Genomic DNA, 7,936 nt, shown 5'->3' with positions numbered 1-7,936 from the left:
CCAGAGTTGACAAGAAATGTGTCCTGACATGTGACAAAGGGACAAACCTAGGAGGTGTCTTTGATTAGAGATACCTATGGTAGAAGTCCCTACATTCTTCTGAATGAATCTGATTTTCCTTGGAACTTTACAGTTGTGTGCGTGTGTGTGTGTGTGTGTGTATGTAACATGCATGCTTGCTCCTACTCAGTAAGACTGGAAAAGTAGTGTAGACAATTAATATTTATCGAATTGAACAATCAATAGTCTGGAGATAGGGAAAGCTACAAATGCTGGCATTGAAGCTCCTGAGAAGGCAAGACTCTACTCTCTGCTCTAGAGAGAATCTTGAACAACTAAAATGAATAAACAGGGACAACTAACTTGTCGGTAAAGATTTAAGACACACAGTCCAAATCTGTTGAATACCATTCAAAGATATACGCTTTCAAATTTTAAATAATTAAGTCTCATGAATGAACATTGCAAGTTGAATCACTTGCTATATACCAACACATACCTTTGTATTCAATACATGTTAAAATGAAGAAGCACAACCAGGACTAATTTTATAAACAAAGAGTAGAGGGGTGCACATTGATTTGCTATTTTTGTCTTCTCATCTTTCTTAGGAAAAATGATTTTTCTTCCAAATGGAGGCCTCTTGTTATTTAAAATCTACTTTTCCTCAAATACCATATAACATTGGCTCTCTTTATACCAACATTAGTGATTAGCTTGTGAGGGCTTCCATATCAAAGTACCAGAGGCTGTATGGCTTAAACAACATAAATTTATTTTCTTTCAATTCTGTGGACTAGAAATCTAAGATCAAGGTGGCAACAGGAATGGTTTCTTCCAAGGCCTCTCTCTTTGGTGTAGATTGTTCTCTCTGTGTCTTTACATTGTCTTCCATCTGTATGTGTTTGTGTCCTGATCTCCTCTTCTTAGGAGACAAGGTATGTGGGATTAGGGCCCTCCCATATGACTTCATTTTAACTTAGTTACTTCTTTATGAACCTGATCTCCAAATGCTATTACATTGTGAAGTACTGAGGAGTTTGGCATATGAATCTGGGGGGAACACATTTCAGCCCATAACAACCAGTACTTCATACCACCAGAGGCACTGAATGCAAGGCATTTTACTTTAGTCTTGGTCTTTACTATAGTCTTTACTTGGTCTTTAGTTGGTCAGGCCTTTTCTATAGTCTTGGTGAGGACTGGTTCACTACGGACCTTGTTGATTGATAGCCCTCTCATTGTCAGTGTAGAAAAGGAGGCCAAGCCTAGCCTCACCATGATTTTCATTGTTCCTTTTATTGTGGTTAGTGCTGGATAGGGGCAAGGAGGAAAGATGATGCCAAAGTTGGAGTCAGCCAATGAATGCCCCAGTCTATCCTTTTGCTCTCTTAAGTAATTTCCTCTTTGATCTTTGGTGCTTTTGGTAGTTTTTCAAGAAATTCTTGATGTTTGGTGCCCATTGAAAAGAAATCTAGATTTATTTTCCTTTAAAATATTTACCTAATAGTTATATTTCTTAATGTGTTTCATCTTTCTATATTTTAATGTCCTTTAATGAATGAGGAAACACAGATGAGATCTGAATAATTTTGTTGACCACAGTAATTCTACAGTCAGATTTTGAGATAGGTTTCAATAAACAGTGTATCTGCTTAACATCAAGGAAGAAAGAGGCCTAAAGTAGTTATGTTTTCTTTGTCTAATTTTGCCTCCTTTTCTTGTAACCATCAAAAAAATGTAAAACATTCCTATCTAGATGGAATTCCTTCCGCTGTGAACTTGCTTTCTTTAGCTAGCAAACTCTGCCATACTATCCCTGAAGATAGTGTTCATCTTAATGAAAATGCAAATAAAATTTTTTTGTCACTAAGGGGATTGTTCTGAAAGCAAAATTCTAGGTCATATAAGGGCTTTGACAAAGTGCCCATAAGTGCTACAGAAAATTCTGAGGGGGAGAGATTAACAGTGAATATCAATAAAAGACAAAGTTTTGTAGAGGATACTTGACTTATATATGCTTTAGGGGACTTATGCAAGGATTTGGGTAAATTGAGAGATAAGGGAAAAAATCATCTCAAAAGTCTGGCTGCAAAAAAAGAATGAGATATTCAGCTAATTTTTGAACTTTGAGATTTCTTATTTTATATTTTGGGTGCTCTTCCCTATTCAGAGCGTGGTCTAGAATATGTCAACACGGAACTCAGAGGTGGCCACAGCCAGATCACCCATGAGGAATAGAAGTCCAGGTTGCTGAGCCCAAGCATAACCTTCATCGTTGCCACCATGGCCACTTTATACATTAGCCCAGGGGGAGGTGTTGGCAGTGACTAGGGAGAGAGCATGACTAGTATCCACAGAATGGATCATGCTATTCACTCGACTATTAATACCCTTCAAGTCAACATTCTGTGAGCATTCTCATAGGAAACAAATATATTCACATTTTTGCCTATTCAGAGAAGTCAATACACATACCTCTTTCCCAAATTGCCTTGTCACCAGTTTTCCAATCATGTTCCTTGAAAGCCCCTGAATATCCAACCCTGAATAGGGACATCAGGCCAGTATACTGAACTAACCAGATTTCAGTATAAAGACTTAGGTAGAATAAAAGTAAAGCTATGGATAAAAGAAATACCATGGTAATACTAAACAAAAGAAAACTGTAATAGTTATGTTAATTTCAGACAAAACAAACTTCAGAAAAAGGAAAATTGTCAGGATCAAAAGGGGCATTACATTATGATATAGGAGTCAATTCACCAAGAAAACATAACAATCTTCAATGTGTATGTGCCTAACAATAGATCATCAAAATGTGTGATGGGACAACTGATAAAACTGCATGAAAGAATAGATTAATCTACTAATACACTGAGAGACTTCAGTACCCTTTTATTAATAATTTAGATCCAGTAGGCAGAAAATCAGTAATGGTATAGTTGAATTGAATGGCACGTTAATCAAGTAGATCTAACTAATATTCATAGAACACATCATAGAGCAACAGCAGAATGTACATTTTTTCTCTAACTTTAATGGAACATTTACCAAGTTGGAACACATTCTGGGGTGTAAAACATGCCTTCACAAACTTAAAAGAATAGATATCATACAAAAAGAAGCACTTATTAAGCATATAAGAACATTTTTTTTAAATTTAAAAACAATCTGGGAGTGATCTCTACCCTCAAAAATCTCGAAAGTTTAGCAGACAAGGAAGGAATATTTATTACCCATTTATTTGAGAAATACTCATTTAATGCCTCATTCTTCTAAGCCTTGCTGATGTAATGGTAAATGAGAAATAGTCCTTCTCTCACAGAACTTACATAATAGTAGGAAATAAATGCAAATAAACAAGAAATAGTGTGATAATTTCTGACAGGTGAACAGTGATGCAAAGGAGAACAATTGAGCTCTATCTGAGGATTCAGAGAGGCTTCCTGAAGGCAGTGACATTTAATTTAATATCGGAAACATGGATACAAGTCTATCCAGGTAAAAAATAGGAAGATATAGCCAACAAGAATCCTGTCAAAGACATGCACAAAAGCTGGGTGGCACTTGGGTGTTCAAGTAATGGAAAAAAATTGTATGTAGTTGAAGCATAAAATGAAAGTTGATTAGAAATAAAAATTAAAGTATACTGGGGTTGAATCATAAAATGTTTCAGAAACCATGATTAAAAGATTAAATGTTTTTCTAAGAGCAATGACAAGCCATTAAAGTATTTGAAGCAAAAAGGAGATATGATCATATTTCTATTCTAAGAAAGACATGCTGTCTCGTGTATGTAAGATGAATTGGAAGAATGTAAGGCCAGAAGCAGGAAGGACATCAGTTGTTACACTTTGATAAATATCTATCTAATGAGAAATTGTGATTGTCTGGCCATGGGAAGTGGGACAAAGATAGAAGTAGATTATGGTTGGGATTTTCTGAATGTATTACTTCTGTTTTAGTGAAGATAACTTCTTGGTATCTGGCATGAGCAAGTGACTGAATTTATGTTATAAAGCACTGGGGGAGAAGTAGTTTTGTATAAGATAACAAGGATCTTATGTTTTCCTATGTTGAGTTTCTTTACTTACAGAAAATCCAGATGCATTGAGTGGGCCATTGAATAAAGCTATTTATAAATGAAGCTCAGGAAAGATAAATGGAAGGGAGGTAAAACAATTTAGATTCATCACTCTATATGATAGAACAGAACTCGTAAAAGTAGATAAGATTACTGAATACAAATGTATAGAGGAAGAAGAGAAGAGGGCCTAAGACAGAATCTTTAGGAACAGGAATATTTTACAGAAACTCAGAAGAAAAAGAAGAATGCTTCACAAAAACAATTGAATAAGAAAATCCGGAATGATAGAAAACAAAAGAGTGCGATGTCTTTAGAAGCAAGAGAAGAAAGTCTTCCAAGAGGGAATATGAAGTTAGCAGGATCAAGTATAGCAAAGGTCAATATTGAAAAGTCACTTGGTTTTAATATCAAGTTAATTTTATAATCATAGCAAAGGTAATTTTTGGAATTGTTGAGTTTGAGGCCAAATTGTGATGGGTTTTGAAATGAACTATAGGGAGAGAGTATAATAAGCATACCCAAAAACTGTAGAAAGTTTGTTTCTGAAGAGGTACTGGATAGAGGGAATTAGGCTGGTAGCTGAAGGAGACATGAAAGCTAGAGAAGTTTTTGTTTTATATTTTTAGGATTGGCAACACAGAGTATATTTAACTCCTGGTGAGAAAGGGCCTATAGAAGGAAGCTGAATTTTAGGAATGAGAGGTGATCCTTGAGTAGGTAGAAGAGGATGGCATCCCAAAACAAAAACAGATGCAGAAATTAGGTTTAAGGAAGATTAGAGACTTCTCTTCCATCTTAACTGTTTTAAATGAGCATGAAAATATTTTTACAATTACATAACAGAAATTGTATAGTTCTGTTTTATAAGTTAAAGAAGGGCTTGCCTATAAATCAATGAATACAGATTAAAGTAATACTTGACAATTACTTTAGCAGAAACTGAGAGTAATCTGCAAGTAGTTTTTTTAACTCTTTACAGCATGTTTAATTGTGTTTTCTTTTTTAATTTTAATCATTGTTCAAGTACAATTTTCTCCCTTTTACTCCCATTCCAGCCCACCCACCCATCCCTCCTCACTTCCCTTCCATCACCTCCCTCCCCCTAGTTGTTGTCTGTGTGTCCTTTAAATTTGTTCCTGTAAACCCTTCCCATTCTCCCCTGAAATTCCCTCTTCTCTCCCCTCTGGTCACTGTCAGCCTGTCCTCTATATCAGTGTCTTTGGTTATATTTTGCTTGTTTCTTTGTTTTGTTGTTTAGTTTCCTGTTAATGGTGAGATCATATGGTATTTGTCTTTCACTGCCTAGCATAACGCTTTCCAGCTCCATCCAAGCTGTTGCAAAGGGTAGGAGTTCCTTCTTTCTTTCTTCTGCATAGAATTCCATTGTGTAAATGTACCATAGTTTTTTGATCCATTCATTTACTTATGGTCATCTAGGTTGCTTCCAGCACCTAGCTATTGTAAATTGTGCTGCTATGAACATTGGGGTGCAAAGATTCTTTTGGATTGGTGTTTCAGAGTTCTTAGGATATAGTCCCAGCAGTGGAATTGCTGGGTCAAAAGGCAAATCCATTTTTAGTTTTCTGAGGAAGTTCCATACTGCTTTCCATAGTGGTTGTACCAGTCTGCAGTCCCACCAACAGTGCACTAGCAAGTAGTTTTTTTTAAATTGACACAGGACTCTTTCATGCCAACCACCAACATACCATCCATACTCAGGAGGACCCAGAAACTTCAGGGCCACATGGACCACAGCCAAAGTCACATTGGAAAGCACAGGAAGCAAGCAGTAGGCCAAGGTAATGCTGGTGGCTTGCATCATCACAAGATCAACTTTGACAAATATCACCCAGTTTACCTTGGGAAAGCTGGTATGAGGCACGACCACTTAAAGAGGAACCAGATCTTCTGCTCCACTATCCACCTTGATAAACTGTAGACCTTGGTCAGTGGGCAGGCATGAGTTTTGATCTATGAGCAGACACGGGTAAATGGTGTCGAAAACAAGACCCTCTCATTGATGCGGTACAATTGGGCTACTACAAGGTTTTGGGGAAGGGAAAGCTCCCAAAGTGGTGTATCATTATGAAGGTCAAATTCTTCAGCAGAAGAACTGAGAAGATTAAGGGTGTTGGTGGGGCTTGTGTCCTGGTAGCTTGGAGCCACAGGGAGGGGAGTTTATTGAATGCTCACAAGTACTTTTTTTAAAAAAATGACACAGGAAGCAAGTAATTGGATCCAGTGGTCAAGTATAGTAGGTAACTTCAAAGGAGATTCATAGACTCTACTAAAAGAATAAATCAGGAAGAGCCTGTCCAGAATGCCATGCATTTTATGCTTTTATTGTATATTGCAAATATTTGACAAATATTTGTTTTTCTCTTCCATAGTTTAAGGTAAATGATTGCTCTAAAGTACCTGAAGTGACTTTACCATCCCTAACTATTAGAGTGAAGATATGAGTGTCCAGAGAAGACCAAATCAAATGATCAGGCTACTTACAGAATTTTACTTTACCAGAGCTGTTTTCTGCCTGAGTAAGCTACATGCTTCACTATGATTTCAGAATATCTCTGAACAACACAAATCACAATTTTCTGCATTTACTGGCAGAAAACCTAAATTCCAAAAAATAGAAATAAAAATCTTCCATTTCACCATTGGAGAAAAAAATTAACAACCAAATCCTGTCTGCAAGGAATGTGTTGATGCAAATGTTCATATTCTTATGTCATTTGTCAAAACTCATCACATGTAAATGGACCATGTTACTATCATTTTCTGTCTGACCATGAAATGAAGGCAATTTTAGAAAGAGGACCCTAGGACACTGAAAAAAAGGAAGGAGAAGTATCATGTAAGAAGCTGGAAACATTAAGAAAAGCATATCCAAACTACATCAGCTCATTTCCATCTGTTAATGGGATGTAACAGGATGTGACACTAGAGGTTGATGGGTTCTAGGTGCTTAAGTGGAAAGAATACTGCTACCACTATGGAGCAAAAAGGAGAAGTACATACGGGAAAGCTCCCAACGGAGGAGACTGCAGACTCTCTAGTTTTACACAGAAATGCTTGTGAGGGGGAAGTAGTGGCTCTTCTAAAGAATTTTTTTTACCATTATAACTGTGAGTATTAAATTTAATGTAAGCTTTATAATTGATCAACATTACACTTTTTAAAATGCATCAAAATTTTGTAAGTATGGCCACATTTGATATAGAAAGTCTTCCTTAAAGCATGTACTATTTTGGTTGCATCTTAGCATGGGTTATTCCTTTAGCATAAGAGCACATAAAATCAGTGTTCTAGGTATGCACTCATTGTCCTATTTCTATTAACTACAGATACTGTGCAAAGCTTCAAACTGTGTTTATGTCTCTTGTGTTTACATGTTTATTGTCAACTTAAAAGCATGGGGATTTAAATAAGCACTTTCTTGATTACTAGAAAAATAATTGACTGTTAGGAATAAAGATCTTTTTGAATCTCAAAGAATTAATTATGTAATAATCATTTGCTGAAGACTTACAACATATTTGGCACCACTCTGAGCAATCAAAATAAGTATAAGACACTGACCCAAACTACATGAGATAAATCAATAATATTGAGAAGATATAAGCTTGACAAATTAACGAACAATAACGTAATCCAGCTAATAAAATGCTCACGAGGGTTGTATAAGGAAGAGAAACCCCTACCCTCACATACACCACATATTCAATATTCACGCATAAGAATTCTTTACTCTGTTAAATATGGGTAGGGTCCCCAAAGTGTCATCCTATGCACATAGCCATATGTTTGTATATGAGATTCTTCTTGCCTAAAATGGCTCCTCCA

The 7,936-nt window shown here is 36.2% G+C and overlaps 1 pseudogene; it reads left to right on the top strand.

Annotated features, from left to right (window-relative positions):
• The first annotated feature begins 5,777 nt into the window (after positions 1-5,777).
• On the top strand, positions 5,778-6,298 carry LOC114495772 (annotated as a pseudogene).
• Positions 6,299-7,936: the final 1,638 nt, after the last annotated feature.

This window comes from Phyllostomus discolor, chromosome 3 (assembly GCF_004126475.2).
Source record: "Phyllostomus discolor isolate MPI-MPIP mPhyDis1 chromosome 3, mPhyDis1.pri.v3, whole genome shotgun sequence".
NCBI lineage: Eukaryota > Metazoa > Chordata > Mammalia > Chiroptera > Phyllostomidae > Phyllostomus > Phyllostomus discolor.
Note: the sequence above shows the minus strand (reverse complement) of the source record. Positions and strands in the feature narration are given on the sequence as shown.